We start from the raw sequence: 23287 nt of genomic DNA on the forward strand, positions 1-23287 counted from the left end.
TTCGTCCCTCTTGCATATAACTTGCATTTTATGTGGTGATTGTTTATCAAGCGGTGTTCCTTTCTGGATTTGCGCGTAAATTCTAAGTTCCTGTCACTGTCTTGTGTACGAAAGCCATGATTTTGCAGTAACGTAGCTACAAATTGTACTGGTCATTTGAAAGAACAACAATCATAGACTTGTCATACAATTTATATCAAAGCAAAGCATGACATTTTCTCTACAATGTAACTCACTATTTGTCCAGCTAGAAAGAAATCTATAGGAGTAACATAGATTTGAAAAACAACATGTTTTCTCTAAGCACTACTACGTTTGTGTCTCTGAATAATGTGGCACACAGGAGGCTTCCGCAATGGCACATAAAGAGTTAATTCACAATGTATGGATTTTGAAGGTCCCTGCCATAAATCATATCATACACACAATTGACTTTCCTGGTTTGTAGTAGCCAGCTACGAATACAGTATATGCTTGATGATGATAATCATATTCATTGATGCATTGCCTGCTTACAATCAGAGCTGATGAACTCAAAACCTTGAAAAACAGTACGCAGAGAGTGACGCCATAAAACAGTCCTTCAAATACACGGGAAAGAGGTTTTATTTAACTTTGAGGAATTACATGTTGCCTGCAACATGCAAGATGCACCTTTACATGTCACTCTCGTGCACTCCCGTTATAACAAACATTGTTATGATGAAATTTTCGTAACAAGGAAGTGAAAATTCAGGTCCCAAAATCATCATCTTCATATATTTATGTACTTTACTGTTTGGGAATGATGAAATTTTGATATGACGAAAGAAAACTGCCCTTTCCAAGGACTTTGTTATAACGGGAGGCTCATTTATCACAAATAGAACATCAATTATGCATTCCAGACAGCAAATGCATCAAATTTGACAATATGCAAGAAAAAGTCAAATATGCTGCTACTCTACATGTGTATGTGACATTTCGTCGGCCTCATGCCAGAAGGGCCTTAACACCATAGACTTTGTACACTGTTAGGGCCCTTCTGGCATGAGGCCGACGATTTGAAGTCTTTACAGAAATGACATGCGTCATTGCATTGTAGATACAGGTAACAGAATAGGCAACTCTGGCTCCACATTACTGTCTTTGCCTCTTTATTATTATTATTTTTGAGGTTGTTGTTGAAGTGACATTCTTATGAGAATTTTGAATAACGGTAATCAAGGGCAAGCCTGTACTCTTGGATATAAGAAAAGAAATTACTGAGTATGTTAAGGAGCCTGAAATGCATCAAGACTAAGAAATAACAATCCTTTGATCAGAATTACCAGTTACATCAACAATCAGGTAAAAAGCTTTTCAGATATCGTGTCAAACTTTTCATCTTGACTCAATATGGGAAATATGAATGAGACATTGCAGTTGACTCTTGTAGCTGGTTAAAGGAATATATTAATGTATGCCTTTTGACAAAAGGGAGGGGGCACAACTATGGCAATGGAAAGGTTTACCCAATTAACCAAGAAACTACAAAATACCTCCGCAAGTCATAGCTATATGCATGGACTCATAATAAAGTAGGTTGATCCATATCATGGTAACTGAGCTACATTGAGCTAAATTTGGGGCATTTTCACTGAAGAAGAATGAACAACGTCATATCTCGAATATGACTAACCTTTACACATTGACATGGCTTCTATCAGAACCCTAGTGATCTGCATGAATCATATTAAGTGTCGGAGATACAAGTACTTCTATTCAAAATTAAAATATGTATATTGAAAAACAAGCTTGGTGAATGTAAAATAAAAAAATATGTGGAAGCATGCATAACTATTTGTTGTATACTGTCTAAACCTCAGGAGTGCATTATTCACATCTACATCACTTATATCAATATTTCTTTTTGCAGGCCAATATTACCAAACCCAATTCTATAATATACATATATGTACACTTATACTACATGATACAATATTTTAGATATTTCTCTCATAGAACTCCCAAAGTGACAAAGTGACCAATTTCCAGAAAGAGAAAAAAAAAATATGTTTGTCATTTTCCATCTTGTAGTACACTTATTTCATAACTGCCTCTAAAATATCTTGAAGGGGAAAAACTCTTCACAGTATCTGTGTAATATGACTGAAAGTTTACAAAACATATAGCTGGACTGATACACTAGCAATGTGTGGATGTTGGTCCATGACTTATATCAATTACTCATTAATGCAAATGAAAAAAAAAAGTAATTTAGTTTCCAATGAGTAAATGTACAAATTGTGCTATTGTTTACTTTGATTACCTGATTATATTTTGCGAAATCTAAACACAGAAAACCTTACGTGAAAATAACCTGGGCTAAATTGTGCAATTTCTTCTTCAATACAGAAAGATGTCATACATTTAAATTTAAATCAAACATCTTGTTAATGGACATGACACCGAGTTGGAAGTATGGACCGACACAGCAAAGTAGAAATGTGTGAATCAGCATGAAGTCTGTAGATAAATAGGGGTGATAGAGCTGTGAGATAAGACGTATGGAGGTCATCCTTTATGATGGATAACCTGTAAGAAGAACCATTGTAAAGGGGGGTGGGGGATGAAAAATAAAAGAAAGAAAAAGGCCCCGGGTCACTGAAATAGAGGTGAGCTCCTCTTTTCATGTGGGCTAAGCTCTGTGTCCTGCTACCAGCTGAAATCGCACTGTATTCTCCATCTAGGGGTGTGAAGCAGATGACTGGTTACAAGCAAAGTATGTTCCTCTCCTCCTCATTGTGGTAGAATGGGCCCACTCCTCAAACAAGGGTATCTCCTCTTGTTACCTGCAACCAATGAAACCATGGATACACTTCAACGGGAAGAAGCAAGCAAACAATACAATGTGCAACAAACCAAGGAGGTACTAGGTGAGCTTGCCTATTTCTTCCTTGATCAAACCAGATGTAAACACAAAATATCAAAAACAAGTGCAATGCAGATTCAGAACTCTAACAGAGTGAAAAAAAATGTTATCTTATCTTTTTTTTTTGCTTTTCCCTCTCACTCTTTCATTAGGGGGGGGGGGGGGGGGGGGGCTGAGAACAGGAATTCTATGTGCCAACACAGAATGCTGTGTAAGATGATAATATACTATCAAACATGCCTTACAATCTGACATATAATCAAGTACATTGTAGTATCATAAAGACACTATATCATTTTGGCTGAAATCATCACTGGTCTGTTGCTTATTTATGTTTACTTTGTAAGGGGATTCTCCTCAAGTAGGGCAAATTCAATCTGAGAAACCTGTAATGATCATAGTAGGAAAGTGGTATGTCCACTGGCTTACACGTACTTTGCTGATCAGTGCAAATGTTTTAAAATTCTACTTAACTCTTGAGAAATAGTTTATAATAATCCACACTTTTATGCTTCACTGTTAATAGAGACAACGCCAATGTCATGCCTACATGGATGGTGAGTCGTTTTAATTTCAATACGGCTAACTTTTTAAGGGGATGTGGGGGAGAAGTAATCATGATATAACTTGGCACATTGACGGTTAATAGGAGAGAGCTGAGAGCAGATATATGTACTACAAGATTGACTGATTTCTTTCTTTCAAACTCTTCTACAAACTGTCCGTATTCTCAATTCTTACCCTTGCTTCCAGGTATTCTATTCGTCTTTCCAAACCAGTGAGTTTCTCATTCAGTACAGCAAGTCTTGATCTACATGATGTGTCTAGAAATAAAAAAGTAATGAGATATTATGAAAATGTGAATGTGTACCTTTCAGCCTAGCAGAAACATAAGAATGTCAGATATCTCTGTGGCTATTGAACAACTGCTACAAAGATTTAACTATTCAGCCATTCATATTTCCCTGAATTACTTGTTTTTCTTACTCTTTTGATACAATTTGTAGACAAAAAGTAAAATATTGCACCAAAAGTGTGCACAAGATTGCAGAACTTCAGCTCTGAAAATACAGTCTCCCTCTTTTCTATCCCCCGCACCCTCCCCTGCTTAGCCACTCCGCTCCCTTGCACATATCCTCCATGTTTGTCCCCCCGTATATAAATGTGAGACAGATATGCCACAGTCTGAGCTGAGAAACAGACATGACAAAAGTCAATGCAAACACTGACATATTATCTGAGTCTTGTCTAAAGACAGTTCAGTTATTTCAATCAAAACTTTCCTGAATTTTGACAACAAATTCCATTTGTACATTAAAGCAACACTGCACACTGGTCAAACGGTCCTTGACTAGTAAAATTCACTGTCAGGCCAATAACTATTTCAGGAATTTACCAGTGAAAAATGGACAAACTCGGTACCAACAAAGTGTGCTAGTCCAACAGACTGGTCGGACCAGTAGAAGAAGTGGGTTAATGTGCAGCCCCGATTAAAGTAATGTCTGCCTGGTTTTGTAAGTTTCCTAGTTTTTCACTTGTGTTTGTTATATTATTAACACAAACTGAATAATGCAAACTCTGTGTCAGGACTCTGAAAATAATCTAGAGTGTAATATGATATAATTGAGTGTGTGCGTGTGCGCAATGTTAATTATCAAACTCGAAAAGAAAAATAATAAAGAGCATGCATTTAAACTTGTGTTTTCATTCATACATGCTGTACAGCTAGCAACTTGTTGTACAATAGATGAGTACTGTTTTGCATTAAGAGATAGCATTATCATTGTGTGATGTTGCTACGATGCCTGCTGGGCAGGTTATTAATATTGCATTTCAATGGCTGCAAAGGCCAATCAAAGATACATGTACCTGTTCTTGCTGCACTTTGCATTGCGTCTAGGACTTTGTTTACTATTAATCTCCCTAAAACTGGCACAGAAGCAACAATGATTACCAATGATTACAAAAAAGCAAAAAAAAAATCGCAGAACATAGCATTGTCTGCAAGATTAATTGATTCATTGTATGATGATATATTGAGCAGCACTAATGTGCTTTCATATCCGTAGATATCTCAAATCCAGAAAACCCAAATTGCACCAAAATCACAGGATATACTTAATAGCTAATTTTCAATCACCCATGAAAATTTGAACCAAAATGGTCATTGGGAAGCATCAATATCAATGTCAACATTATGTTGTTGCTCAAAACAACTCGCTCTTGGTGAGCGATCGCAGCATATGCTGCCTGCACAATCTGAAAGTGAAGTTAGCTGTCTATTTTTGTGATAAATCTTTCAAGTAACTGGGAGCAAAAATAAAAATCCATGTTCAAATGATTTATGGCGAGTTGAAGTCGGATGAGAAATGCAGTTCCTACATTGCACAAGATCATACACACAAAGACAGACAGACACACATGCACACATCACACGATCGGAGCTGCACTGTCGCAGTTGACAGCGTGACCTTTAAAAGTGCAGCTCCCATCGCGTAATGTAAACTCCCAATTATTCAAAATGGCTGTAGTGATAGATGATGTACTGTTCGCACACGCTGCATATAATCTGCGTTTTTGGTAACTTGTGATGTGTATAAATGTCAATATCGATAACATAGACATGAAGTCTAATTCATGAAGATTGTCATTAAATTTTAGTGAGTATGAGGTGAAAAAAATGATGTCAAGTATCAAAACTCAACGCGATCAACATTTTCGTCTTGTGTTCGCTTTGACTGTAAATGCATACAGACCTAGCCGTCCTAGGTCAAAGATGACTTGTGAACTAACGTTAGCTACTTGTGCGTGAATTTTGAACTTTGAAGGGGATGAAAAAGCGCATCGCGCTACCGACGCCCTACAATCAACATATAGCGGGGGGTATGGTACATACGGAAGTCTTGCCAAAACTATGCCAAAAGCTATCATCTTTGATGATTTAAATCCTGTAGACAAGACACCTCACCTCGCTCGTCCACTGCCTGTTTTACTATGCGTTACACTAAAGACAGCTCGGACAATCACAGTGCATTTTGTTGACAACCAGCCGTGCAGGTTAGTACCGAAACACGCATATGTACGAGTGGGGCTACACTAAAGCGACACACCCAATTCTACTGGTACGGAAACAAACACGGGCAGGGACATATGCGCCGTACCCAAACTTACCAAAAGAATTGAGAAAATCAGCTATTTTCTTGATATTCGTTGTGATGATTTCGATGTATTCTCTATTGGCCCAGTCTTCTTGAATTTGATTCCGAACAGTGGATGATTGGGGCATTCCGCGCGACATCTTGCTGATGGTGTTGTTGCCTGTTTGATGTATACAACTAAAGGGGCAATGAGTTTACAGAGTGAGCGCTAAAAATCCATTGTATTATCAAATACGCTGCAATCAACAACTTTACAAATATTTATAAGCTGAAAAAAATTATATTAGCAAATTTATGATATATTTGTTATGATTTTTGGTTTTATAAAATCTTACCAATATTACACACGTACTAATGCGTTGATTGCAGCTGTAAGAAGTTGAGCTTACTTCCTGGTTCGAAACAAAAACAAACTTGGCTCGCATCCTATCGGGCAAGAGAAGGGCTGATCGGATGACAACAGCAGAGGAGATGCCTCCTCACGACGCGACGACGCGATAGTCGGTGTACGCATGCGGCCTCAAGCGAACCAGCGATGCGATCGTGCTGGCTAGCTAGCGGCTGCGCTGGAACACATTTCAATGCGAAAAGCACTACGACAAAAGTAAAGCTGGGAGTGGGAGTTCACAAGACTTCATCCAGTAGTTCGTAGCAGCTCAGCGAGCGGTCGGTGGATAAACGTGGACGCACACTGAAACTTCGGGTACATGTACATCTACTTTCTGATTGGACGACATCCACACTCTTATTACCGATGATTTGTAGGACTGTGTGCTGTACGAAACTTCGACAGCTTCTACATTTGTTTAACATTCGAGTTCTTCCTAATCTGCATATGTTTAGACAGGTAGATACCCGTTTCAGGCTGTTAAAAAGTTGAGAGAGCTTCATCTGATCGGAATTTGGCTCCGCTACTCGTAGAACTAAGAGTTGATGCTGCTGTCGATGTCGAATCCCGCTGAGTGTAAAATCGCCACACGAGTGCGAATGAGGATTAACTTCTCTTCCATAAGGTGCAACTCCAGTATTAATCTTACAGCGTCAGACACCATTCTCATATGAACAGAACAATACTGGATATATCACGGGCTCACGGCATTTGCGATATTTCTTGTTTCACAAGAACTTGTGATGGAGAAGGTAGGTTTTGGAAATATTGTTTTCCTATTCAGGCGATATCTTTTGTCCTTACAAATGAAATAACTTTGTTTCTATCTATAGTCTTAAGTTATTGTCAATGGGATGATGCTTCTCTGACAAAATTCAGGTTTCATTGAAGAGCATGAGCCCCCCCCCCCCCTTTTTTTTTGGGGGGGGGATATGATTAGGCCTGGCTACTTGATGTTTTCAAACTGTTCAGCTTTTTTCTTTGTACTTAGATGTAAACTGGTCCATTCATTTTCCTCAATATTGGGTTGCGTAATTTCTAAGTTTCAGTTGTCTATAATTCTGTGGAATATGTGGACCTACTTGCACTCACATTCAGTTACAAGTATAAACACAGGTCACAATTCAATTCATGAAAGGCCTATCACATAAAATCTCAAAAGTCAAACTATAGATTTTTTTAGCAGATTTTCATGTTGTTATGAAAGAAGTTTGTTGTTATTTATCTCTTGATTTTTCCTTATGTAGATGGGATTATTTTTCCATGTTAGGTCTTGCTGAGAATTAGATACTGGTACAGTCTACAGAATCTTCAGTAGTATGCCAAATTAAAACCGGTAGTCGGTACAGGAAGTCAGGATTTTTAGTAGTTTTGCAATACTTCTACTTCCCCTGCATATGTTAAAATGTGATACTTGAGTGTAGGAGAATTCCTTCCCAAAACAAATAATCTACTATAGGCACCCACTGTGTACCAGGCACTTCTGTCATATTTATGCAGTACAAATGTACTGTGAAGTTGTATTTGAGGTATTACGTTAAGTCCGGATTTTGAAGTAGAAAGGTAGACTCTATAAAGGAAATAGGTATCATTTCAGTGTCAAATTTACTTATAATTTTAATCCACAAACTACAAACTGTACCCTTCTAAAAGAAAATAATTTACTTACAATAAAGCTATTATGAACACTAGTTTTACATCTACTCTGGATTTAAGAGGTAAATCTCTTTTGATTTCCCTTGCAGATCAACTGTAATTTAACAAATATTCATTCTTGATATATGACAACTAAGGTTCAAATGATATTTTACATCCAGCATAATTTCAAAAATTGAATTAACGTTCAAAATTGAATTGATGTCATTTTACAAGTTTTTTTTTTTAATGACATCTTTAATGACATTCCCTAGTGGAAAAAAAAAGTAAAGACATGACTTATTGTGTGTACAGTGTATGTGTGAGGGATGGAGGATGCACAATGTATGATGACTGTGAAAATTATTTACAACTTTCAATTTGTGTTTCAGATTTTTTAATGTCATGTTTGCTCTGGTTATCAATCATAGTTTTTCACACAAACTGTGTGTCTCTGTATGTGTCCTATTCAATACATCCTCTTCCCAGTATGCAGACAGGCAAACAAACAAACATTTCAGTCTATCTACAAAGTACTGTGCTTATCTATTTATTGTATGAAATGTAAAATGTACAGATGCTGTACATACATTCCCTACAAGTAGGCCTACTGTAGAAATGGAAATTTGAGTGCAACTACAGTGTATAGCTTGAAAATTTAAACATGATCATCTTTTTTCTTGTTCTACTTTGTATTTTATAATAGGGCAAGTCCAAGATAACACGCGCGTTACGTATGGGACATTCAGAGACTTTTATGACCTGAAAAAGAGTGTTAATGGCCTTTGATCATATTGAACTTTATCATGGTGATTGATATCTAGGAGAAGTATAATCATGTAAAAAATTTAGAAAAATGACCTTGACAATTATATTCTAGAAGAGAAAATATGTGCCGTTACGTATGGGACCAGAAAAATTTTGTTTTTTTGAACATTTTTTTCAACCTCAAAACTCTCTGAAAGTATTTCATTCTACAACTTGTAACTCACTGTGATGAAAGTCACAACACTCAAGATTATCACAGGTAAGTTTCATGTCATTAGGCAAAAAGCTCTAATTACAGGTTCTAATTAAAGACAGACATGACGTGTTACGTATGGGACAGTTACGTATGGGACACTTTGTCCCCCATTCATTTAGTGTGTGGAGAACCATGTTTATGGGTATTTTGCATAATTATTGAAGTAAAATCAGTTGAAACTACTCAAATACTGATCCAGATTGTCAAGGAAACAATATTCCCCAAATATTCACCATCATAGTCATATTCAATCATATTTTCATATTTTTATGACCAACCTGAGTATGCATGCCCATTGTCCCCCATTCGTTTAGTGTGTGGAGAACCATGTTTATGGGTATTTTGGAAAATAATTTTGCAAAATACCCATAAACAAATTTTTGCATGATTATTGAGGTGGAATTAATTGAAATTACTCAAATACTGATCCAGATTTTCAAGGGAACAATATCCCCCAAATATCTACCATTATAATCATACTCAATCATATTCTATATTTTTTATGACCAAACTGAGTATGTATGCCCTATTTTTATCAGGATAGTTACTACTAAAAAATTTGATTTTTAAGTGTTTACTTCCACTGATGAAGGGCAGTTTGCCATTTAGTTTCAATAAAAAACAACTTGACACAAGAAATATTAATTTTAAGAGGTTATAAGCAATACCTGCTGCGTGGAATTTCAGTAATCGAGTAGATGTATGATGTCTGTCTAGCAGTCAAGTCATTGATTTGAATCACACCTCAGTATGTATACCCATGAATTTTGTTGTGGCTACTACTGGAAACTGAATAAGGACAATTTGTGTATCACTTGCAATTAAAAAAAAAAATCATTTTACTTTATTTTTTTTTTATATCACAACCGTTTCACATTGGATCTCCATCAAATTAACTTTGAATTCCTCTAGTCTTAGAATTGTATGCTCTTTAAATAGTCATTCATATGATTGGTTTCCAGTCATCTCATAAAATGTTGAAAACTGAATCCCCGTTTCTACAAAAACTATACAATGTACCATCCCTTTAATGCTGCTTTTCATTGTGTATTTTGCCATCTTCCCCTCCCCCTTTCTGAAAATTGTTCAGTCAAGTATATGTATTGTTTCAAGTGTCTATAACTCAAAAAGTAGCTACAAAGTTGGGATGCTTTCTTCAGGATGATTGACCATTTGTGTACTGGAAGACCTTCCCAGCTAGCTACATGCATTCACATGCAATATATATGAGGATGTCCCATACGTAACGCATTTGTCCCATACGTAACATTATTTCAATGCCTAATAAAAAAATTTTCTTTTACTGTTTTTTCTTTTTTCTATGGTATTTAATCTCTCTAAACAATAAATTAGAACTTTCCAAAAGGGCATTCAAATAACCTTAGCAATTTCAGAAAAAACCTAAAAAATTGACCTCATTTTGTTACGTATGGGACATCTCATGATAGGACACGAGCTAATTTGCATAATCATTTGCATAATCCCTAAATTGTCATAACAAGTTAAACTATTTGATGAACTTCTTATGTCCACATATTGATCAAATAGAATTTGCTTTCCTTTGAATAAATATGAATTTTTATAAATGTCCCATACGTAACGCTGTGTTTTACATTTATGCAAATGAAGCCCTTGCAATTTGCATAAATTTACATAATATCATTTTTTCCTCCATGGAAATCAAAACTTCAACTCATAAGCTTCAAAATGATACCAAATATGTCAATATTGAGCAAAGATGAAATTTTGCCTTCTGAGGGGACCTTATCTTGGACTTGCCCAATACATTCTTATTCCACAGAATTAAAAGTGCACAAGCAAAACTCATCTTACCAGGCAGAGTGCATAAAATTACTCCCACAAAAATTTCCTCTCTTACCAGAAATAGAGAGGGGGGGGGGGATAAAGTGTTTGTGATATGCATGCCTTTTAGTAGAACTCCATACTGACACTTTAATAGCTACCATCCCAAGACAGCTTCATCCATGAGCTGCTCAATGAAATTACTGGATCAGCCATCAAACGTTTTCTATCACCTGGATCTGTAGCCACTCAAAATGCAAATATGGATTCTTGCGTCAGATGAAGGTAATCATGGCATAGCTTTCTTTTTAATTGGGTTTAGAATTTGAAGGGCATAGATCTCTCAAGTATGATTTTTTAATGTGATCCTCAGTTCTGATTGGTAGTAGTTAGGAGCATAAATTCCTTGATTGCCTTCCACACCATAGTGCCACATTGCTCCATAAACTTGATGGCACTCTGCTGGTTCATAGTGCTAAATGCTGTGCTTTCATAATGCATGAGGTGACCCCTGTCCAATACGATCGCAATACAAATGCCTGTAGCAGTGCAGATGTGGGAATACACCAGTGCGATCATGATTGACCAAGTAAAATTTGATATTATTTTGTTTTTCATATAAAACAGATTTAAAACTGCTATCACTAGGGCATTTTTTATATTGTCCCTTGGAATCTCAAAGCAAGAGTTGAGATCCCTCCCACAAGGCAAGTAGATGGGTGAGAAGAAGAAAAAATCATTTTACAGCACAGAGTTGATTTCATGACATTCTGCATATCAGGTGATTAATAACTGATTGGTAAAATGGAGACCATAGCTTGATTTGTTCTGCAATTATGAAATCGCCTGTTTTGGATTGATTACTGTATGTCCCTCAAAAAACTACAACGGGACCCCCCACAATGATAACTTTACAAACAGTAAATCAATCCAAATACAATTTCAGGATATGAAACTATAACTTATTACCCACATCTTACAGAACACCCCATCCAATATGCTTTAGTGGTCAAAAAGAAATGAGGATTTTTGTCAAGCATGGAAGGAATCCCTTCTCTCCGTGTTCTGTCCATTGTGTTCACACATTAATGCGCAACTCCAAGTGCATCCAAGCACTAAACTTGGAAGAATCAGATCCATGACATGCTTTACAAAGATCCAAAATATAGCAAAGATGTAATATATTTTGAGACTCTGAAATAGCACTCAGACAGTTTAATCATTTTAGAAATTATCGTGCAAAAATCCCATTGTAATTTTTTGGGTCATATTGTGTGTCGCACGAACACATAATACTAGGTGTTTCAAAAAACATTTCCCACTTTTGATCATTGATAGTCCAAAAACTATTCATCCGATAAATTTGTCATTGATTATGAGTAATAGCTGAATAGTGTACAATTTTGTTGAAGGTAATTTGGATGTGAAAGCATGAATCAGTTTCATTAAATCTAAGATTGATTTTGAAGTAAGGTTTCAGATTTTGGTCAAATTTTAACCCTTTGTACAAAAATGAACTTTGCACAGGAACCAATGATGTGTATGTGAGTGTGTGCTGACAATGGCCCTGAACAATGGACATGCCTGAACCACCTGTTGACTCGGCGTCAGTCTCGCGCTCCCAGGCACATGAATCCTTAATCAATAATTCATGTTGATTGCCCTGGGCACTGCTAGTCTGAATTCATGCACGATAAAGGGTAAAATGCATGCACATGGAAAAAGTAAGCACATGCTTCCATCATGTGCTCGCAAACACCACATTTCATTCCAGCTGGCAATCATTTTCAAATTTTGCTTCACATAACACTAAATCTGGGATATAAATAAGCGTAAATGATCTAAAGTTTTTCATTTTAATACAACTGTTTACTAATATTCTGACAAATTTGTCGATTTTTCGATAAAAGAGATCATTTTTGGTAAAGAGTTCAGCAGCATTTTTCATTGGGGCGATTTGTTTCACAGTTGTGAGTAGATTTATTTAAGGCTCCGTATACACAAGTGTATACTCTAACTGATTTTCTTTGCTTCCTGTCACCTTGTTTACGACAGAACAGAAGGTATTCATTGGAATTTCGTTTTTCAGAAGTAGGGAGAGCACTGTCGCCACTCAACGACAGTATCGGCCGGCGTTTCACTTTACACAGATACTGCCAGAGGCTGAATAAAGACTAGTTGTGATAGTGGAATTTCTCATGAATAAATAATAAAGCATTGAAACCCTGGCCATTGTTTAGGACCATTGTCAGGGTGTTAACCACACACTCCCATACACACCCATTGACCCCTGTGCAAAGTGAAGTTTTGTACAGAGGGTTGAAAATAGAGCAAAATCTGGAACCTAACTGTGAAATTAATCATGGATTTCATGAAACTGATTTATGCTTTCATATTTAAACCACCTCCAACAAAATTGTACACTATTCAGCTATCACTAATATCAATGACAGTGTTATCTGATGTATAGTTTATGAATTATTAAGAATCAAAAGTGGGAAATGTTTTTTGAAACACCTAGTATTTGTTATTCTCTTGTGTGCTGGCCTTTTTTGCTTGTAAAATTGCACAGCTCTAAACTGTCAAACATTGTTCAGGTTTATTTTGATATCAATAATCTTGTCCAGAATTTATGGATAAGAATTACAGGAAAGAAATATTGCATGAACTGCAGGCACTGCTGATCCAACTATTTGTCAAGAGTTACAGTGGAAATTACTCTTCATTCTGTACGGGATTCACACTTGCAAGCTTGTATAGATCTCTAAATCTAAATGCCTCCTGTTCACACCAACTCCTTTACATCTGAGCAGAAAGTGGGTGTATGTTTGTCTACTGCAGTGGGGACGAATAACTGGCTGATTTCCAAAGTACAAGGTATTTCTTTACATACTACCTTCTGCAATTTTTCAGAGTCCAATAAATATTGTGAAAGAGTATCTTATAACTTTATGATAAAGTGCAGAACAGAACGGATGGCCTACTTGTTACAGGATCTGCCCTTCAGGCATTGAAACAGAGCTACAGTTGTATGCATGATAGACAACACCCTGCTCCTTACATGGCTGCTGAGCCAATATTGGGAAGAGAACCAGAGCATATATTTCAGCCATTGGAATGATATTGATTTTATTTCTTGGAAAAAAATGAGCCCAAGCACATTCTATGAGGAGTAAGATAACCCTTGTAACTTGCAACATGTAAATCTACATACCAACTACTGTATCTTACTCGAGGCAACTTCATTTCGTTCCCTGGGTCTTTAAAAATTCCCATTATCTCGCACTGATGTCTCTGGTTTCACTGGAGGGCCACTTGGGCAGCGACTTCAGTGCGCTTTTCGTGCCCTAAAGATGCAACACATAATTTTATGGCAAGTTGCCATCAGCCCTGTATCATCCGTTATGGCTGCTGGGATGGGGAGAATGTTTGTGAGGAGGGGGAATGGGGGGGGGGGCTGATTACCAGGTACTATGAGTTAGCTAATTGTTTAAATCTGCCGTGTCATTTTCACTTTGCAATCTTAACATCTACATTAGATATCATAAATGCATATTATATGTGACCCTGTACCTCAAAACAAACAAAAAGTCGCCAGACATGAATTTTTAGTTAAGACCATATTCTGAAAGAGCAGACTTTAAGCTTTAAAATGATGTATAACTCAAATCAAATGGACTCTCCTAACCTATCCAAATATTTGAAAGAAAGCACAAACTCAGGAAAAGTGTGAACTGAGAAAAGAGGCTCTGAAGTACAGTGTCTATTCAAGCGCTTAATCTTTACCAAACCGTGCTGGCTGTGCGATGAATGGGACAAAAAACAGGAAGTAAACCACCAGAGTAACAACAATGAAGAGATTATCAGATTAAATTGAAATTAAGCATGCCTCATTAACACATTCTGTCCATAATCAATGCCAACTTTCAAAGCAGTAGCACTATCCCTTCAAAAGTTATTAGAGTTGAAAGTGAAGAGTGTGGACAAGGTTTTTCAGAAATGAAAAAGGGATTTTAAAGACACACCTAATCACACTATTCTACCAAAAATGTTCTAGATAAACTGCTAAAAAAAAAAACACACTTTCCTGCCCGTTTTATGATACCAAATTTTAGCATAATGTAAAAGAAGACCCGCTCTTTCAGAAAATATGAAAAAGTCAAGTTCGGCTAGGTTGACCCATTTCACTTATTTTCAGTCCTCACGCAAAATCAGTGTGTGCGACTTTATGTTCGTTTTGAGGTGCACGGTCACATATACACATGTACATTCAATTCCAATACCAGTATACTTTCACTCAATTAAGAAGCTGTGCAAATTCACTTCAAAGCAAAGTTTAATTTTTTCAACCCACTCATTGCTTTCTATGACAACCCTTTCCCCCTTCCCCCTTCTCTCCCCTTCACTCATCCCCTCCCAAGCTTTATTTGCATCTGGATATATGTGTTTGAGAGACTGTATCATTCTCATGCACTCTGCATTTTATTTCTCTGCTGTCTGTACATAAATAACATTAATCAATATTGAACATGGATTTCCTCTATACTAAATTTACTATCTAGATGATTTTCTAGAGAAACTGCTGCCATCAAATGACAACACTGTTTTTCTTTTCTTTTGGAATGCAGACATTGCTTTTAAGATTATGTTTTTGACATCATATTTGGGGTTGTCTTCAATCTCAAGTCCAGACTTGTGTGCAAGAGTAACTTGGACGGTTGATATTAAAGTGGTGATAAATTCAAAACAAAAAGTGGGATTTTCATGTTCTTCATTTAAGGCTAAAATACCCAAGAGCTGGTAATGGAAGACTTGTTTTATCCTTGATTGAAAAGTGCTTCAGTTTTGATGAGCCCAAATGTGCTTGCACTTGAAGGCCAGAGTAATTCAAATCTAGTTCTTCAACCCCTTGCTACTTGTATGTTCCAAGCCTAAGGGAAAACATAGCACCAGTGATACATATATTCTAGTCACATGTTCTGAGACTGGATTGGATAAAAAGCATCTTTGTTAAACTTTAAGGATTTAAAAGTCATGTGTATAGAATTTTGCACAACTTCTTTTCTTTTTCAAATAGTTATATTTTATACATGTGGTCAATTTGTTTGATTTTTCTATGGCTTTTAAAGGAATTCTGAGCAGTCTGACAAATCAGCTTTCAGATATTGTGCTTTACAACATCTTTTCCTTTATTCTCTTTCTCTCTTTCTTTGGTAAATATAAAACTGGACATATTATGCCTGTCTGCATAATGAACACTGACATGTGTCACCTTAACTTCTGCTCTTCTGACTTCAATGAGGCGGCCAATCATGCATTATGTCATAAATCATCAGTGTAATAAGATGGTGTCCATGATGAAGAGCTCTGTCCATTGGTCTGCTGGAAAGTCGGCCACACTGTGTTTATAGGTTTCATGACATTTAAAGGGACTGTGCAGTACTGGTTAAGGTGATGATTTGGGTGTATGACATTTTTTTGGTGAGATAATGAGAAACCTCTTACAAAATATGAAAGAGCATGTAATTTCAAGAAAGATTCAACGTTCATTTGATGAAAATTGGCCTTGAAATGGCTGGGATATCCAATAAAGCAATCCTAATAAAATTGACAGGCCACGACCTTAATTAGTATCTTTGTTTTTCCTTGTTTTTAGATATCTGAGTTATTTCAAAACCAATTTTCATCAATAAACTTTTGATTCCCCTTAGCATTTTATGCTCTTTAACATTTCGTAGAGTGGTTTCTAAATATCTCGCAAAACGTTACAAGCTGAATCCTCACCTCAACCAGTACTGTACAGTCCCTTTAAGTATCATGCTGCAACAATTGCTCCCCATAAACTGTCTGCATGCTAAGGCAAACATAAATTCTACCCACAAACGCAATCCTAACCCTAATCCTTATCCTCATATCAAACTACATAAATTGTAAACCTACAGTGTTCAAAACCCTATCACAACCTTAGAGGGTTGATACAGTTCTGGTTGAGGTGAGGATTTAGCTTTTAACGTTTTGCGAGATATTCAGAAACCACTCTATGAGATGTCAAAGAGCATGCAATTCTAAGGGGTATCAAAAGTTTATTTGATGAAAATTGGTTTTGAAATGGCTAAGATATCCAAAAACAAGGTGAAACAAAGAGATCCTAATAAAAGGCGTGGCCTGTCTTCTTTTATTATTATCACTTTTTTGGATATCTCGGCCATTTGAAAACCAATTTCAATCAAATAAATGTTGAATCATTCTTAAAATTACATGCTCTTTCATATTTCATAAGAGGTTTCTCATTATCTCACTTAGGAATGTGCAAAACATGAATCCCCACCTCAGCCAGCACTGTACAGTCCCTTTAACCCTAACCCTAACCCCGAGTCCCTGGAGAAAATAACACTCTCAGAGCAATACAATGCATATTGTCACAGGAGCAAATGTTGTGTCATCATTCATGACCCAACCTATAACATCCAGACTGATTCAAGCAGGTTGGAGATATCATCCTCATAATTTTTTTATGATCTGTTCACACCCAAATAGTCTCTTTGATATGAGTTGATACCATTCTTCCAGAAAATCATGCTATAGTTTTCCCATCAGTGCCAGATATTTAAACATGATGTGTATTTTCACAAGCCTGGAGAGATTTTACAGTGTAGCACAGAAGATTGAAAATGACATTGTATTCAATTGTCTCAACTAAAGATACACAGCTGCTGCATTTTTTATTTAAAATCTTAACTTGTGGAAGACATTTTTAGATAAAACTAGATCAAAACTTCCGGGTGATTTTCTACACTGTAGTACATTTTGCTATATAATGGCCTAATTTGAACACCAAAAGAGTGACATACACTTACTGCGTACAAAGGGAAACCATTGTGTGCACTGACATCAAATAAAATATAATCTTTTCAGATTTGATTCCCAGCATTAAGCAAATATGTGTACTTTGCAGTGAATATTTAAAAAAAAAGAATCCCAATGTGTATAGCAAATATCCCATGAATGTAACATGTGCTACTCTTGTTCTCCGTCCTTATGTTTAGAAATGACCTTTACACAATGGGATTGGATTAAGGCCTTACATAGATAAAGAATCAACACAGCATATCTCATATGTTTATGGTGAGAAATTATTGGTGAGAAAAAATAGGTACTGCTTTGAAATGCAACACAACTCTTTCTAGATTCAAGTGCTTACTGAAGCGCTCTTTTTTTGAACAGTTAGCGATGACTGAGTAGACAAAGTTCTTTTTATCTGTCCTGTCATCTATCCATATGTATACTGCATGTGTGTTGTGTGTTGTGTGTGTGAGTGTATGTGATGGTGTCTTGTTTATCCGCTTGACTTCACACAGAATTATTTGTAATGTTGCCATTGTAAAGTATTTAGTATTTCATGTGTAGGCATCCTAATTCAAGCACAAGATGCTTTTAAGGCTGCCTGGCTCTCATTGTAAATGCCACCATTATATTGTTTTCGTTTTTTATTTTGCCGAATAAACGGCCTAAATTGGCTGCAATCAATCAGTCAATCAATCAATCAATCAATCAATCAATCAAATTATAGTTAACCGTTAATGATAATAGCACTTTGTGTTTTGGTAGCAGTGATCACTGTCAAAATCAATGTAAAAAAAAAAATGTGTTTCGGAGATGATGTTGTCGTCACCTCACAATGCTTCCTCTGATTTATTTATGAAAAATACCTTAAATCAGTTTTTCCATCCATAATTTAGCAATTGAAACTTCGAAGTTTCCATGTGCAAGGTCACTATTGGTGAATTGTTATATTGCAGAAAAAGTCACTGCAAAGAATATCATTTTTTCATTAAAACAGAAAGAACAGGTGATTAAGTGGAAGATTGAGCAAAGAGTAAAACATGATTCACAGAAATGGGAAATCTGTGAAGCATGATACTGGTATTATTACATTGTTTGATTTGCTGTGTGATTGACAGACATCACCATTTTGTGAAAACATTTATGTAAGCTTTGGTGTTGCATAACCTTATTTTGGGAAGACAAGTAATTTCAATGAAACTTTCAGTGTTATGTCTGATCTTCTCCAAGTAGTGGATTTTTTTTTCAGTCAGTATTTGACTTGGATTGTTCACTGAAAATGTATTACATACACTTTTGCAGACTATTTTATAAATGGCTTGAAATGATGTCAAATGATTTTCACATTAGATAGACTGGCATTTTATCCCCTTTTTGCACTTTGTTAGGTCAAACAAGGCATGCAAATTGCAGTTCGTTGTTGCCCAGTGCACTACCGCTATTCATATTTCTGACACAAGAGGAGCACAAAACAATATCTTCGGCAATGAAACCCACAGGGAAGAAGGCTCTGTAATGCAAATCACCTCACAATCCCTGCGTGAGGAAAGTATTTAGGACTTACATTACTGTAATTGACTTCAGCGGAATTTGTGTGAAATGTCCTCGGAGCAAGGGAAGGGTTACTGATACCGACAGCTTTTGACATCCAATGCACAACTATTCTTTACATTCCTCCATCAAGTACAAAAGTGCGGCTTTCCCCTCATAGGCATCCTTTTACTCCTGACACCTTTGAACATTAAAGCTGATCAATCAGAATTGCTCCCCCCCCCCCTTCTCTCTTCCTTTCCTTACATCCTTCTTTTGAACTGCACTCTCTCTGGAGGCATATCAAATGTCTCTTTCAAGTCCTGTGCACTTTCTTGGGTAAAGCCTTTAATTCGCCGAGTGCCGGTGACACGTTTTCTCGTGAGAAATGGTTGCGAGCTCCGCAGGTGTCTGGGAGCATCGCAGATCCACTTCACCATTATATGCTGTGCGACTGCAGCAGCTTCCCCACGACTCCGGCCGCCGACAGATCTGACAAGTGGCTTCTGATGGGCATTTGAGGAGCCGAACAACATTTCCCGGCGATGACTAAACTCTACAGATGAAGACATTGTGACACATGTTTGCTGGTTGCCAAAGTGAGTGGTAGTGCCTCTGAAAAGATTCCTTGATCCCTAGATCTACAGAATTCATATTTCACTTTCAACCATTTGCACGAAAATCGAGATAAATCAGTTATCGTCACTGAGGGTTGCTGATATAGTCAGTGCAATTTGTACTGCATACAAATCTCGAGACTTTGTGTCAAAAAGTTTTGTGTCACAGGCTTTCTCATCTGCTATCAAATTTTCTTCAGAGATGGTGTTTGGTATCCAGTTTAGTACAGGTACAAAGAACTTACAAAGTGTATTCCCTGTTTGTTTGGTTTTTTTTTTATCTTTCTCATGGCAGCTGGAGTATCTGGTAGATAATTTTTAGTGTAATGTGAAATCACTGAGCATGTGAATCATTTTCACCATGAATGCAAGTGATATTAAAATACAGTTGTAATTACAACCTCTTTACCACTTTAGGCATCCTATTTGCATTACAGTTAGAGTCAATCCTTTTTGACATCTTGACGTGGAGCTGAGACAGTGAATTATTTTATTTGGAAAAGTTAGATGGTGTGAATGATTAAAAAGAGTTCAAGATGACTTTTGATGCACATGTGCACTTTGTGTAAAAATTGACATTATATTGCATTTTCACTAGAATAATTTAGGAGACAGTAGTGAAATGCATGGCAGAATTCAAATTGACTTTATAAATTGTTATCAAGGCAAGGTAGGTGTGACTTTCGTTTAGAAAATGGAAGAAGGTACAAATTGTACATCAAGAGAAAAGGATAAAAGAAAAATATTGTACTCAAATGAAAACCACTTGTTGCATGAGCAATTTGTAAATGGACAAATGAATGAAACTAATTTTAGCAGTGCATACAGTGATGTATATACAGGTTTGACTGCATGGATAATGGGGCATGCACAATTTAGTAAATTAATGTGGTATGGCTATTGTGTAGCAGTTTGCTCAATGGACTGCGAGAGTTCAGGTGAGTGAAAAACCGCAAATAGCTTCCCTGTGTTTCCTCCGAGCACTCACCCCAAAAATCTCAGTCTCAGCTTGGCATGTGGTTAAATACTCCGATGTGTAATCATACACTATTGCTAGTTTGGGAAGCTATCAGTGGCACTCTCAGTGGCATGGGGTGGGCACTGGTGCTTATTTAGCGTGATTACGTCTTCCATTTGGCCAGAAAGTAGTTGGCCTTGCACCACTGGGTGCCCTACTCCTCGCTCGCCCGACTGGGGATGCCACGGCGTGCGCTGACAAATTGAGACCACCATTACGGATGATGCAGGCCTCAGTCAAGCTCTCCCTGCACTTGTTTTGATTTAAGTCATTATTGGATACATACATCAGTCGTAAACATCTCGGCGTACGGAGCGGTGCGAGCACGGATGCTACCGATTGATTCGTCGCCGGTGCTAAGAAGGATGAGCAACATTTTACCTGCCACATTATACCCATTTTGCCTGCAATGTTGTCGTCTGCTCCAAGGTGAGCTATCTGTTCTGTTTTGCGGTGGTGATGTATTTGCTGCTGCCTCTTATGCTGCTGTAATGTGCTGTTGAAGACAAAGTCATTCATTTTCAACCCTGGGAACTCATACGTATGGTTATCTTATCAAGGTATTAGAGAGCAGAGTAAATGATACTTCAAGTTTCCAAATGCATCTTCCAGAACTCACATATCAAATTAAATCACTTACCCAACATTTTCCAAATGCATCTTGCAGAACTCGCAAAGCAAATTAGATCACTTTTAATACCCAACTTTTGCTTTGTAGCAGCTGAGACGTTGTGAAATTTGCACATCATATGATCGGAGAGTAGCAGGATAAAAATATCTGAAATTGACATCATCATCATGTTCCAATCATGGATTTTCAAGTTCTCTTCTGTAGTTTACTAGGTACTGTATGTCTTTATTTCTTGTATTTTAAGTTTTATTACCAGTGTATATATCTATTAAACCTGGAAAGTGTTGGATGGTCACTTTAGTTGAATCAATAGCTAATCCGTCTCGCAGACATTGCGTTTTACACTGTATGTATATTTTAAGGAAAATAGTGCCTATTCCCTGTACCCTACATACATGCAGTTAAAACGTTCTGTCATGGTAATGTAATATGATTCATAGATATTGTATTTTAAACAGAAATGAACAGATCAAAACCTGAATCGTGTCATCCATTGACCCCCATGTTAGCTGTTGTATAAAGCATCAGAATTTTCTTTTGAATATTCAGCTTTGTTGTAAAGATGATTTGACATTTATATACAAGCACTAAAATGAACAAAGGGATAGCACAAATCTACTTGACTGAGGTGTGTTCTATGCTTAGATTATGGGATGTATAGATGACTTATTATTTCTTATAGATGGACAATACTGTATCACTCATAACAATGTGTTTTCATTCATATGTGTATAAATGTCATTGCAATAGGTTGCAGAGAGCATGAACTTCAGCAGGTACTTTTTTCATTTTGATGCAGTTGTTCTAGTTTTTTTCTCTCTCTTGATTGTTTGGGTTGGTTTAGCATGAGTTTTTATAGCAGTTTCTTCCTTTTCAGCAGTGCTATTTGAGTAAGTCAGTCAAATGTTCATCATATATGAAAAAAAAAAAACCAAACAAACAGCAGTTTACTCTTCAAGTGCAAAACTGTACAAACCATACTGGGCTTTATTGTTCATGATTCTAATTCACCACAGCTTTTTCGTTTACGTTTGTGCACCCACAACAAGAAAATCTGATCAATAATTCTATCAAGTACATTCTGGCTAAAATTATGAAATAATGAAGCATTGAAGTGAAGTCTCTCTACAGTTGGAACATTTACCATAGATCTTATTTCTGCTCAATTTATATAACGTGTAGCTAAGAGAGTGTTATCACATTTATGACAGTGATAAGGATGTCAAGATGATAGAAACATTTGATGGTGCAGTTGCAAAGTAAATTAATTATCACTGTATCTAAGTACTTGGGACTTCGTCCGGAGTTTGTGAATTTTCCCCAATATGGGATAATGACTTGTAACACCTTAACCTGTTGGTTTCTTGGCAACAGATATGTCAGTGTGCATCATGTGTGTGTGTTGTGTGTGTGTGTGTGTGTGTGTGTGTGTGTGTGTGTAGTGTGTAGGTAGGTAGGGTGGCTGAGAGTGTTTTTTTTTCTTTCTTAACTCATGTCATATAATCACCTACAATTATTCTACTACAGTGTACACACTGTATTTCAGACACAATAAAGTAGTGGTGTTCAGTGGGTTAAAAGCTACATATTATAATCTGTCACAAAGAAGAATGAGGGCACTCTGCCTTAATAAATGACTTACAGAGCTGTGTGCCACTACCAGGAATTACAATATACGCACACAGAATTGCTCTATGTGGTTTGCCCTTGAAACTGGAGGAGGACTGTTACGTCATACAGTAGGCCA

At 36.8% G+C, this 23287-nt stretch overlaps 1 protein-coding gene across 1 annotated transcript in view; it reads left to right on the top strand.

Moving 5' to 3' along the window:
- Nucleotides 1–6822: 6822 nt before the first annotated feature.
- The window catches only part of LOC139709858 (protein RD3-like), a 67747-nt gene continuing 51282 nt past the window's right edge, over nucleotides 6823–23287 (top strand). Inside the window, exon 1 of the mRNA XM_071621818.1 lies at nucleotides 6823–7191. The gene's annotated coding sequence lies outside the window, so the exon portion shown is untranslated. The remainder of the gene's footprint in view (nucleotides 7192–23287) is intronic.

Source organism: Diadema antillarum, unplaced genomic scaffold, assembly GCF_040938485.1.
Source record: "Diadema antillarum isolate AM-2024a unplaced genomic scaffold, OU_Dant_1.0 seq00001475_RagTag, whole genome shotgun sequence".
Classification (NCBI taxonomy): Eukaryota; Metazoa; Echinodermata; class Echinoidea; order Diadematoida; family Diadematidae; genus Diadema; species Diadema antillarum.